Genomic DNA, 14,373 nt, shown 5'->3' on the forward strand with positions numbered 1-14,373 from the left:
TTAAACTTACATATCAGCACACCAGTATCTCATAGCAGGTAATGACATGCTGACCTTTTTCTGCTAAGATTTCCTGAGGCTCCTTGCTGAAATAAACTGTTAGCTTTGGATATACCTTTCCTTAGGGCAAAACGAAACCTAAAAACAGGTCTAAGTCTTTGGAGGCATGAAAGAGAAAATAACTTTAAAATAGAGGTCAAAGAATGGACGAATTATCATAAATACCTGACAGAGTCTCAAAAGATGAAGCCAACCTGTGATTCTTTAAGACCTGACCCCTGGTTGGATAGATTTTTGAGGCGTGGGGTATATCTAAAGCAGTTATAAAAAAAAGTTGAGGGGCCATTTTCCAAACAATATCTCTCCCAAGATTTTATTGCAGAGTTGAAATTTAGAATTGCAGGGGAAAATCATGCTATTACTATGCTGAGCAATTGCTCAAATCCTGTTCATACACAAAAAGAGGAAATGTGGTATTAATTTTATGTCCTGTTCATTCTGCAAAGATTTATGACTAAGCAGTTGTTCTCAAAAGTTAGCATGCATCAGTATCAGGGGACTTGTTAAACATAGATTTTTGAGTCCATTTCCAAGATTATCTGATTCAGTAGGTCTGGGTAGACAGAGAATTTGACTTTCTGACAAGTTTGCAGGTGATGGTGATATTGCTGGTTCAGGGATGACACTTTCAAAACCACCAGATTAAAGTGACGAATAGATTTCATTAGAAATTGGTTTCAGCCGTAAGGTAGAAATCAGTTTTGAAAGGTTGGAAAGATCATTTGTTCTGAAGCCAGAAAAAACCTCCACTAGATTTCTAGTTTCCTGTTTCAATGACCTTGACCTCAAAAAGCTACAATTACATCACTGCAAGTTAAGATTATAACATCTAACATCAGGGGCTATTGTTGTGAGGATTACTAAAACATTGTATACAAAGTACCTGATACATACCAAGTGCTTAATACGTTGTAGTTAAGATTATACTATTGGTGGTTGCGATGATACTATTTTTATAAAATACGTATGCATTTATCAGTTGTCAGTATAAGTGGATCCAGTAAATTTATCAGGAATAACTGTGCTCTTTGCTACAGTGGCTGGGCAGAACACTGTTCCCATATTGACTGGTACCTGGCCTTTCCACCCCAGATTGTTGCTTCTGATATTTTTGCAGTCCCTTAACACCTTCAGTCTAGAGGGTCATCCCAGTCAAAATGAAATCTTGTCTCTTCTTGCTTTTACCAAAAGTTGAGGCCTGAGGTTCATTGCATTATTAATAACCAACCTTTCCTTTCGCCCCCGTCTTTGTGCAAAGCCCAAGCAACCTAGATCTTTAGTCATCACACAGACATTTATTCCCATATGGCACCAGACATATTCTATCAAGACTCATCTCCTATTCTCACCTCTTCTCCCCAAGCCCTTATTACTATGTCCTATGGGATTCAGGGTCTGTGATCAACAGACTTCTCTACATCCTTACATTCTTCTCCAAAGATCTATTTTCTAACTAATGGGACCATCTCCTGAGGTCCTAGCTTCCCCTTTTTGTTCCCTCCCATACTCAGTTGCATGAGCCTCAAAGCTCTAAGCCTAAGGGGTTGTATGCTCCCAGTTTTTATGTGCAAAAAAATTCTTCTCCCATTTTCACAAATTCTAGTTTCTTTGGAACGTGTCATCAGATTTTACTAGTGTTATTCTTCCTTGTTTTTGTTATATCTGTGTCCTCTCCCTCATTCACCAGATAAATGTCTTCTCTTCCACACGAGCCTGCCATTATTCTTAGGGATTTCAACATAGAAGCAAATGATCTAACAAGTAGAAGATGGCTTGACCTCTATAGAAGTAAGAATTATTTCCTCCATAAGGATTATTTCCTCCACCCCAATCCAGTCACTTCCTCACACAATTGCAGTCTGGGTCCTGTCATCAGCAATAGCACCACATGAAGAAAGTTGATTTTTTTTTTTCATTTCTCCAAATATTGACCATCCTCTGATCATCCCTTCTCTTCTGTCCATTTCATGCACTCTCACTCTTATGTGGGACTGAAGTTCTCTTATAAAAAATACTGATGCTTTCTGAAGATAAAGTCTGTTCCATCTTCTTTGTTAATGTTGTCTGGAGCATCTGTGGCAGGGATTTGCAGAGAGAAAAGATTCAGTTAACATGCAGACCTGACTTTACACATGCAGACCTGACTTTACACAACTCTTAGTATTTGATGGAAGAGGATTCAAAGCCAGAAAACTTGTTTATCTTTTCGACTACAGAAATCAGGAAATTAGATAGTATTTTTTCCTGGCTATATGTCTCTGTAAGAGGAAGTTAGCCAATTTCAGAATTTCTAGGAGAAAACAAGCAAGGTAAATATCATCAACTAATTCTTCCTCTCTGCTCCTCCGTCCTACCCACCCCCCCAACAGTGATAGGCCCTGGTTGAATTGGAACACAAATATCCATCACATAGATAACCAGTAAAGCAAGTGAAAAGTAAATATTTTAGTTTTTCTGAATCTCCACAACTTGCTTTTTTAGACAAAACTCACAAGACTTGAATGATGGATGTGATGGAAATCTTTTCCCGTTTTAACTCAGCAATTAGCTCTATAAATCATATAATTCCTTAATTTCAGTGACTGAATTGAACCAATTCCACACATGAAAATGAGTTTAAGGGCTCATGGAGGAAGATGATTCTCCTCTTACTGCTATGCAAAGTACAGGACCAGAGCCATGTGCCAGAATAAGTGTTCACAAAAATTTCCCGGAGGGAATTACAATGACCTTTCCTTTGTTTGAACCATGAAGTTCAACCCACCCCATGTGGTGAATGGCCAAAGAAGAGATGAACTCCTTCTGAGGTTGATGTGGATGGGGGCTCTCGGGCAATTCCAAAAGAGTGGTTAAAGACTGTACCATGACCTCCCTTATTATCACCTAACCCCTTTCTACATTTTGGATAGAAAACAAACAAGAACAGAAGATGAAAACTAAAGAAAACTACCTTGAAATGACAGATATGGGCTGCTAATGTTTTAGAGCTGTCTAGTTGCCTCAGGAAAGATTATTGGAAACGTTTTTTTTTTTTTTTTTTTTTTTTTTTAAAGCTGCTTCTCCTTTATATAATACAGAGGGGGTAGGTCAGGGAGAGTTAAAAGAGACCTCAAAGAAATACCTAGGAAGACAGATGCTTGATGATCAGATTCTATTTGTTGGATAATAGATTTTCTAGGTGTATGCTAGGATTATAAGCTAGAACTCCCTACTGATAACTATCAAAGGCTTCATTGGATTGAGAGAAACAAAATTTATGAAGAATTGCTTGAATGTATTACAGTCCATCCATTCCCTTGGATCCTCTAAAATAGTCCATCCTTGAATTTGGCAGAGACCAACAGACAACTCTTCACCTAGAATACAAGACGTTGCTTCTGCACCCGCCCTCTCACCTCCACCACCAGCTCCACACTGCCTGGGTGATCAGCCATTTGCTGAGTCATGCTTTGGTACACTGCCCTTGGTCTGTGTTGAAAAAACTTGATAAAATGCAAGCCAGGGAAACAGAGAATAATCTGCTGTGAGGACACTGTTCACAGGGCTCATTATGAATACCCTTGGGAAACAAAAACCTTTTATCTCAGTATCAAGAAAAAATTTTGCTTGTGTTCATTCACTTTTTTGTTTTTATATTTTGGATGTGATGGAGCATGCAATGGATTGTTTTCCCCCTTTTTCACTGCCTGCTAAAAAGCTTAGAATTAACTTTTATGCCTAACTATAACATAGTATAATTGCCTTATTTATTTTAAACTTTATTTTTTTGTTGTCAATAATCTGCTTCTGGTACAAATGAGAATAAAATATATTAAATATTTAAGATAAGATAAACTACTTATGTTGATAAGGGAAGTGATCCAGGGTGCTGTGCAATTAGGTGATGCAATCCACCATTTCCTTACCATGCAGCTTTCCCCCTGTGCTGGTGTACCACAGTGCCACAGGAGGTGGTCTAGCATAAAATAGTTAAGAAATGTGCCTGGAATTGGACAAGACTTTAATTTCCGGATTCTTGGGGGTTTAATCACGTTATTTTAGATTTATGCCCTAATCTCTCTGAGTCAAAGTTTCTCTTTCTATAAAGTGCAGATTATAATTATGCCTACTTTATGATTGAGGATTTGATGCAGTGGGATGTTTAACAAAAATACTTAGTATCACCTTCATTTATAAATATACTTAACACAGTGACATACACACATGATATACATATAAATTATGAGATGATATAGGATAATATATTATAATGATATAATAATTATTTAATAAATGATAGCTTTACTACATTGCTTTTCTTCTTTACTGTTGTTGCTTTTTCGTGCATGAGCTCTAGGTGGCATTATATGAACTGAATTCATTTCCAGCTCCTCTAGATGGACACCCCCACTGCCACAAAGGAGACTTCATTGAGGGACAATTTTATACACAATGTGATAGAAGTTTTATGGGAAAACATAGGTTATAAGATCAGATAATTTTGCAAAACACTGTACAAAGCAAAGTAAAAACTAGTCTATTTATTTAAGTAATTTTCAGTGTCTTCATTATGTTAGTATATACATGAATTCTTCAAACCAGGGACATAGAATGCAGCCTTTAACGAACTTATTTTATTGCATTAAAAAAAAAAATCTCTCCAGAATCATTCAGGGGACTGGATTTCTGGAGAATCAATTTTGGTAAATGCTGCACCATGCTAAAATTCCTTTTCTAGTGACCTGTTAAGGTGCTTGAAATTCTCACTTCTTTGTGATAAATCATTCCTTGAAGAAGAACTGAAAAATCACACCTACTTAACATCAAAACTTTTAGGCCTCAAAGTATAATTACCTGAGAAGTTTACAAGCTCTCATGTAGGATAAAAAAAGGACTCAGACAGATGGAAACACAGCATATTATCCAGCAGTATGGGTCATGGTCAAGAGAGCAAACCCAGATGGAGGAACCACGGAAGTTGGGGCATAGCATGAGGGCACCATGGGAAGGAGGTGGTGGAAAGGGGAGGAGATATGGAAGAAAAGTAGTAGATAGGAGAGCCTTGGACAGACTTTATGAGCTGCATAATGACAGGTCATGGACAGATGTGAAAACTACCTACTACATATTAGGTGGTAATGGAAGGGTTAAATATCTATCCCTGATATTTTAAGAACTCCTTTTCCACAAAAGGGCACATAGAGTTAGTTTTTTTTGGGTTTTTTTTTTTTTAAACATCTTTATTGGAGTATAATTGCTTCACAATGTTGTGTTAGTTTCTGCTGTATAACAAAGTGAATCAGCTATACATATACATATATCCCCATATCTCTTCCCTCTTGCGTCTCCCTCCCACCCTCCCTACCCCACCCCTCTAGGTGGTCACAAAGCACCGAGCTGATGTCCCTGTGCTATGCAGCTGCTTCCCACTAGCTATCTGTTTTACATTTGGTAGTGTATATATATCCATGCCACTCTCTCACTTTGTCCCAGCTTACCCTTCCCACTCCCTGTGTCCTCAAGTCCATTCTCTACGTCTGCGTCTTTATTCCTGTCCTACCCCTAGGTTCTTCAGAACCTTTTTTTTTAGATTCCATATATATGTGTTAGCATACGGTATTTGTTTTTCTCTTTCTGACTTACTTCACTCTGTATGACAGACTCTAGGTCCATCCACCTCACTACAAATAACTCAATTTTGTTTCTTTTTATGGCTGAGTGATATTCCATTGTATATATGTTCCACATCTCCTTTATCCATTCATCTGTCGATGGACACTTAGGTTGCTTCCATGTCTTGGCTATTGTAAATAGATCTGCAATGAACATTGTGGTACATGACTCTTTCTGAATTATGGTTTTCTCAGGGTATATGCCCAGTAGTGGCATTGCTGGGTCATATGGTAGTTCTATTTTTAGTTTTTTAAGGAACCTCTATACTATTCTCCATAGTGGCTGTATCAATTTACATTCCCACCAGCAGTGCAAGAGGGTTCCCTTTTCTCCACACCCTCTCCAGCATTTATTGTTTGTAGACTTTTTGATGATGACCATTCTGACTGGTATCTTTTACTCTCTCCACTTGTCAGCTAACATCTGTAGTTAAAACTAACTCTAACCGTTTTGATTGGTTAGAGTTAGAACGGTTACAGTTAGTTTTAACTACAGATGTTAGTTGACAAGTGGAGAGAGTAAAAGATCCCAGTATGTAAGCTAATGTTTCTCATCCCATGCTGTACATCCACAGCACCCAGGGCACTCTGTAAAAGAACCAAGGCCTGGCTGCAGTCCAAACCAATTAAATCAGGATCTGCAAGGCTGAGGCCAAGACACTAGTAATTTTTAAGCTTCCTCAGAGATTCTAATGTGCACACATGGTTAGAACCACTTCCTTAGAGAAGAGACCATCGGAGAAATAGTGGGGAGTAGAGAAGGATAGTTTCTTCAAACTGGCACTTAGGGATGAAGTGGTTTCCTTTCTACCAAAAAACTGTCCACAATTTATAAATCCCAATGCAAAGATAGAGAAAATTATGAAATTCTTTGAATGTACTTCACAAGCCTTTCTCTGCTATACCTTTCCTTTATTCTCTTACCAAATTGCCAAAGGGCAGTTAATCTGTGGATATGAACCATCTCCAGTCCCACGCTCCACACTTTAGAATCCTGTTTACCCTGCGACTAGTTGATGGAGTGAAGATGAAATTTCTCCCCAGAGTTCTGTCATCATATTTGCATGAGTCATCTTTTTTGGAAAATCCAGCTGACTATCAAATAGCATCAGTTTTATTTTAAGATTTTGGTGGATTGTTTCTTTCCCTCTTCAGGTAATCTTTAGGTTTCAGCTGAGAGCGCCTGGAAGAAATGATGGATTTAGGGATAGTATTTAAGTGTTGGTGACTTGAGGTAGGAGGCACATCAAGGGGGAAAAGGAAATCTGTCAAGTATAGGGCCTTTCTTCAAAGTGTACCTAAGGCTCTCATAATGGCTGATTCAATGATGGTGATGTATTTTAATGAGATTTACATGACTGAGTTTCTTTGCCACCTGGAATATTGATCCTTGTTTGTAACTTCGTCTTCCTCCAATGAACTTTCTCCAGTGAAATGATTGCTTTGCTTCTTAAACAATCCAAGGGGAAAGGAAAAAAAATCCAATAACTGAAGGAAATTTGATAGCCTGTACCATGATAATAGTCCTATACCTATCATCTAGATGAATTTTGATGTGCTGGGGAAGAAAGGAAAAAAAATTTTTTTTAGCCGATTGTAGTTGAGTCTTTTTTTGCCAATGAGTGAAACATAGCAAAGAGACATACCTATACAGAGTCCTGTTACTCAAAGTTTTAAATAAGAGAATATTTTTTTTCATTTAAAAGAGTCATGAAAAATTTAGAGAGGCAGAATATAATTATCACAGTATGTATCCATCCATGTCACTGAAATTTTATACCATGCCTTTTTATTCTTCTCCTGGCTGATTCCTACCATGGCAAGTATTTCTCCTTGGGAAATAGTGGGAAAATGGAAAGAATGTCAGTATAAATACTGTATTAGTTAAAATTAAAAACATTTATAGTTTGTATTAGCATTAAGTGACAGAGCAGAATGGCTCCTTTGGTAATTTCTAAACAGCCATAATAACACAGAAGCTCCAGTGATTTGTTTTTCCCCATTAGAATTATCTCCACATCTTCATCATTTATAGATATGATCTCCCAAGACTAGGAGGCACAAAGTGGCATGTTCTTCTATATTAACAAGATATGTCCAACCAAACTAATTTATTGGGATTTGTTCAGACAAATTAAACCAGTATTTCTCTCTGCGTTCCTCATTTTTATTTTCTATCTTAGCAGAAGCATCCATTTTATCAAACAGTATAAATCCACCATTTAACTAGCTGTGATTGTAAGTAATAAACTTTTTTCTGTTTCTGTTAACTTTTTTCTTCTTTCTGTTAAAAGGACAGATGTAAAAGGAGAGAGAAGCATATTGATCTAAGTATTCTCATCTTTCATTTTAAAGCATAAAATTATATACATTTGTTCAGAAATATTTATTAAGAGCGTATAATGTACTTGCTGCTATTTTAAGTCCTGGTTCCAGAGCAGTGAAGAAAGTTGAACAGAAACCCCTTCCCTTGTGAAACTTACATTCTGGTACTATTTTTTTAAATGGGAGATAAAGTTAAAGGAGTTGAAGAAAACAGGTCTCAAGAGAATTGTTAGAAGTATGATGTTTAAGGTGTGATGCCACATCATAGACAATAATAGTATTGTTAGTAGTAGTTGGCTCGAACTATGGGCCATGAATTACTCATTAAATAGAGCTTTTTATTTAATGATCACAGCTTCTTAAGAATGTGGTACTTTTAAAATCTCATTTTGCAGTTAGGAAAACTGAGAAAGTTTCAGCAACTTGCCCATAGGCATGTAATTAAGAGGGACCCCAACTCATAGAGACTGAACTTCAGATCTGTGCTCTTTACCCCTTCAGTTTGTGGCTCCCTTGTGTACATGGATCCGAACCAAGGTACAAAACTAAGTATTTTCATATGAACCTAGTATTTTACCTGCAGTGCCAGGTTTTAGTTATTTTAAATATTAACCAAAAAATTAATTATTATTAAAAATCATATAACAGAAAAGGATATGGACAATTAGATAAAGGGCCCATATCTTCAACTCTTGAGTGTCAAAGAATTGTCCAAATCATTGCCATTATTTTAGAATCCAATAATATAACACAGAGCACAAACTTTTTACACAGCTTAGTACCGTATGAGATAAGCTTACTGTGTTTTGCCATTATTTTTCTACTTACAATCCAAATACTAATTGAGACTCTGATCTAAAATTGATTAGCATTTATATTGCCAATCTGTACCTTTCAGATAAGATTGTTTCATGACCTTCATTGTATTCTCTCTTCTTGCCTTTGACTTACAGAATGAAGTGAGGGGAAAATTATAGAATGATTATGATTCATGTAATAAATGACCTCTGCTGGGCAGCCCTGGTGTTAGCCAACTCTAGTATTTATCTCAAATTAAGCCCCATTCCTTTCTTCCTAGTGGGAATTCCAAACATTTTCCATGCTTCTTTAGCCCCCAATCTAACTTCTATCGTTGCTGTTCTCCCCAAATAGCATTCATTGAAGTCATTTAACACGAATTCCTTCAATCACACATTTATTTTGAAAATGTTTCTGTATTTTTCAACATGTCATCTTGCATCCTTTTTTCTTTGACACCACATTCTAACGTTTTTCAGCTATTTCTCCCCCAATTCCTTGAATTATTCTTTTTTATCTTTTTCTTTTTTTTTTTTTCCTGATATTTAAACAGATACTGATGGAGTTATTTTTTTAAAGTAAGGAAAGGGCTCTGGGAGTTTTGCCTTCTTGAACACTTTTCTTCAAAACCTTCTTGGAATCTTTCATACTAACCACATGTTCCTGAATCACCCCCGTGGAACCCTCAAGTACTAAGGAACATAGCTTGAATACCACTGCATCAGACCACACTCAGACGTACTCTAACAGGCTTGCACTAACTCTTCAGGGGGGATCACAGTGTGCAATGGATTATAAAGGGCACAGTGATAAACCCTGGGTTGAGCAGGAAGCCAATCCAATTACCCAGGAGAGATCACCCTAAAACAGTCCCATCAACAGAAGTAATCTATTTGGGTTACCCAGTCATTCAGTTTTGTTACCCTGTGCCATTTGCTTTTTTGAACTAAAATTCTGCATGGTTCTTCTCTATTCGATTCCTTCAAAACCAAGTTGAAGTTCCCCTAAAAGTAGCTGATCCGAAAATGTAGGATCCACAAAGTAGGCAGAGGAACCTATTGATTTATGCTTGCTTCTTGCAGTTTATTCTGAATTTTCTAAAAATTTGATTGCTATGTTTCCCTGCATGTGTAGGGATCATTTCAGTTAACCAAGTGGATTTTCATCTACCAGTTAAACTGATCCTGTGAGGTTGGTAAAACAGGAGGAAATCAAGGTGAAGTCAGTAAAAGTTGCAGGAAGAACTTAAAACCATCGCTCTCTGTGTTTATTCAGCTCAGTGGTTTTGTCTCTACAAGAAAGAATTGTTTTATTGGCATTTGCCCGCCTCCACAATGATGTTTCTCTTGCTTGTCTCACTTTTCTGGAATACAGTAATACATCATAGATGATTTCAAAATGACACTGAATCACAAGAAAAGATAAAATATGTCATTCTTGTAGTCTCAAAAAAGGGAAAGTTATATGATATGTATTTTAGAAAGTAGCTAAAAATTTAGCTTTTCAGGAAAAAAGCTCTGTTCCTTGAAATTCACATCTATGAATATATTGACTAATAGTGTGTAAATGAATTGTATATTTTTTATATTGATAAGTAATGAGTTGTCATTTATTACTTGCCTATTATTCATGAAGCTAGACAGTAACCACCAAGCCTGACAATAACTCCAGAATTAAGTATTAATATTTCTGATTTTCAGGTGGAGCTTGTATTTTTCTTCATTTTTTCTACAGACTTATCTCTTTTTTTTCCCTTCAGTTTATCCTCCAGCTTATCCTAAGCTCTCTACTCTTTTGCCTAAGAAACAAATCCTTCTGGAATCTGATTTCTCTCTGCTAAAATATTTTTTTCCTGATTCAGCTGCACTTCCAAACTACCTTCCCTTTATTGCTAGTATCACAAAACAGGAGTATCTATTCCACCGTGGTTTCACAATACACTCGGCCACACCACACCATCTGGTTTTCCACAGTTCTACTCGACTGATACTGCTCTCAGAAATAACTGGTGGCCTTCTAATGACGTCTTCATGACTTTAATTCATAAAATTATTGAACACCACCTTCTACCTTTTTTTAATACCTGTACCCATATACTTCTATAAAGTACAAGTAATACCTGTACTTCCTACTTCTATAAATTTTCTATTGTAGATGCCTTGTAGCTTCCTCCTCTAATTGCTTAAGTGTAAGTTCATCCTTTATTTGAATATCAACCTTGTCTATTTTTGCCTCACACTTTGCCCTTGAAAGTATCATCCACCTTCAGAGTTTTAAGTTCTACTTTTAAGTTCATGACTCTCAAGTCCGTATCATCAACAGCTCCACAATCACAATAGAAGTGATGTCATTACCTACTTTTCCAAGCCTTCTTGTTTCCTTTTACTCAGTTTTGAGTCACCATCACCTTTACTCTCTGATTCACTTTTTAAACTCTGTCATTTCTCTCTTAACCACACCACTTGTTTCAGTGATCTCTCTTTTCTTCCCAATGCTTCCCAGGACTATTATAATAGCTTCCTAATTGGTGTATTGATTTCCAGTCTGTTGTTTTTTCAATCTGTGATTTATATCACCATCACATTTCTCTTCTTAAACAAAGAGTAAAGTTGACGATTTCCGTTATCAAAAGCCTACATTGTTTATCTCTTCTACATGTTTATGTATAACTGAATCACTTTGCTGTTCACTTGAAACTAATACAACATTGTTAATCAACTATATTCCAATATAAAATAAAAAGTTAAAAAAAGGGCTTCCCTGGTGGCGCAGCGGTTGAGAGTCCGCCTGCCGACGCAGGGGACGCGGGTTTGTGACCCGGTCCGGGAAGATCCCACATGCCGCGGAGCGGCTAGGCCCGTGAGCCATGGCCACTGAGCCTGCGCATCCGGAGCCTGTGCTCCGCAACAGGAGAGGCCACAACAGTGAGACGCCCACGTACAGCAAAAAAAAAAAAAGCCTACATTGTCTCCTATTACATAGAGAATGAAATACAAACTATTTTGCCTACCATTTAAGATTCTTTCTTATCAGGTCCCTGAAAACTTCCCTACCTACCTAACTTCAGTCATCAGAGTCTTTAACTACTAGCCCTTAAATTGCACCAACTTTCCTATCTCTCTGATTTCATTTATATTCTTTTTTATATGATTTTATTCCCTTAGCCCTTCTCATAGTTCTCTCTCTCACCTTCCTCACCTTCCAAGACCTAGTTAAATCTATTTCTGACATTCACATACTTTGACCCTGGCCTAGTGCATATTGTGTTGAATGAAACTGAATAAAATAATTTTTTTTTTCTTGAGTACATTTTTTTTTTTTTTTGTGGTACTTGGGCCTCTCACTGTTGTGTCCTCTCCCGTTGCGGAGCACAGGCTCCGGACGTGCAGGCTCTGGACGCGCAGGCTCGGGACGCGTAGGCTAAGCGGCCATGGCTCACGGGCCCAGCCACTCCGTGGCATGTGGGATCTTCCCCGACCGGGGCACAAACCCGTGTCCCCTGCATCGGCAGGCGGACTCTCAACCACTGCACCACCAGGGAAGCCCTTGAGTACATTTTGAACAGTGGAAAAACCTTTTTTTTGTCTGTCGAAGTGACAAATATCAACTCTAGGAATTAGTTGCCAATGGAATAGATGTGATTTTAAAAGCACTTTAAGGAAGACTATAGTTAATCTCTACCTGGAACCTTATAATACTACAAACAATAGTTCATCACAAACTATTTTTCAAATGTATTAATTTTGAGATACTGATAAGGAAGTTTCAGAAAATGAAATTTAAAGATATATATACATATATATAACTACAATGACGTATTTCTATCTATATCCTTAATATATTTGAGGTTAACTGTAAAATTGCCTGATTATACAACCTAATTTATATGTTAAAAAGAAGGTTGCTTTCTACATTTTAGAGCTGAGTTTGAAGTTTGAAAATGGTAGTAAATATACACTGAGATAGAGTACACTCTGACAGAGTGAAGTTTTGTCTTGCCATGAAAACTCGGTCTAAAGTTTCAGTAGCTAACTCTGCTGTACTTATAGTCCACATTAATCACAGAAATACATACATACTTTCATTACTAAAATAGTGAATAGATATCATAAATAATAATTAAGTAAAAATAATCAATACAACTGGAAATTATCTCACTGGCCATCCTTTACCCCACATCATTAGGTAGTTAAAATTGCTGATACCAAATAAATGATTACTTCCCCTGAATTTTAAGTCCATGGATAAAGATTCTCCATTTGCCACTTGACTCACTTCCTTCTGTCATGTATTCATTTAATGCATATAGTTTTAGCTTTTTTACTTAGTAGGAGTAGTTTCTAACTCTGGGTTCCAATTTTAGATGTGTCACCAAGTTATCTTGAACTTACTGTTTCATTAACCTGTAGTTCAGTATCTTCATCTATGGTAAGTTTGATGTGAAGATGAGGCTGTGAAGAATAAACTGGCCTTAGTAAAAGTCTTTGAAATGTGAAATTGTGTGTGTGTGTGTGTGTGTGTGAGAGAGAGAGAGAGAGAGAGAGAGAGAGAGAGAGAGCGAGAGAAAGGGAAAATCAGTGAGAGCTGTAGTTAAAAATAAAGTAGTTTTGACAGAAGAAGATTAATCAACTAAATTAGAAATGCATATCTAGCAAGCAGCATCTATTAGATTGTCTTACTCACTCTCCCAGAGTACAATTTGTACAATTACACAATGGCATTCTCAAGCAGTTACTTCATCATGCCTATCCATAGCTTGTCTTCTCATATAAATTGTCATGTGACCATTTTACACAGAATACTCATCACAGTGGGACTGGACAGGTGCTGGAAGTTGAGTTCCATTTCTCATTTGCTCTCCACAAAGTCCAAAACCCACTGATTTTGTGAAGTAGGTCTTCTTTATTGTCTGGAGTTTGGAAGCCTTGCTAATAATTAGCATTTACCTATAAGTAATGCAGGGGTTAGCTGACATTACGTAGTTCTCTGTGTGATGCTTTCACTCGGTGTAAAGTTGAAAGAGGTGATGAGCAATCTCTGTACAAACCATGTTTTCTGGAAATTATTAAAACCTTTATTAGTACTTTAATGCCAGAATCGTGTTTCCATTTGTCTTTGCAGTTCTAGTCTCATTTACAGGAAGTTTAATAGCAGTTTCTAAAACAGTCACTTTCAAAGCATTCAGAACCCTCCTATGCTGTTAATCCTCTCCCTCTCTATTTGCTCTATTTCCCATTTCAGAGGCCCTTCATGTTCTAAGGGAGCCATAACCCCATATCCCCAGTGGGGAGTTGGGGTTTGAGGATGGATAAAGTGAAGCTAAGAGAAGTGGGAACACATTCCCCACAGTCTAATTTATATAATTAAAACCACTTCTTCCACCAGTCATAATTTGTCATTAGGGCTCTATATCCAGGGTTAGACCTTTTGTTTTCTACCACTAAGTCATCAGAATTCCTTCCTAGTTGTGTGCATTAACTTCTAGCATTCTTCCATCCCCATTCCCTGAGACAAGGTTGAATTTTGTCTGAACCCCATG

The sequence above is a fragment of the Phocoena sinus genome, chromosome 7, assembly GCF_008692025.1.
Source record: "Phocoena sinus isolate mPhoSin1 chromosome 7, mPhoSin1.pri, whole genome shotgun sequence".
NCBI lineage: Eukaryota > Metazoa > Chordata > Mammalia > Artiodactyla > Phocoenidae > Phocoena > Phocoena sinus.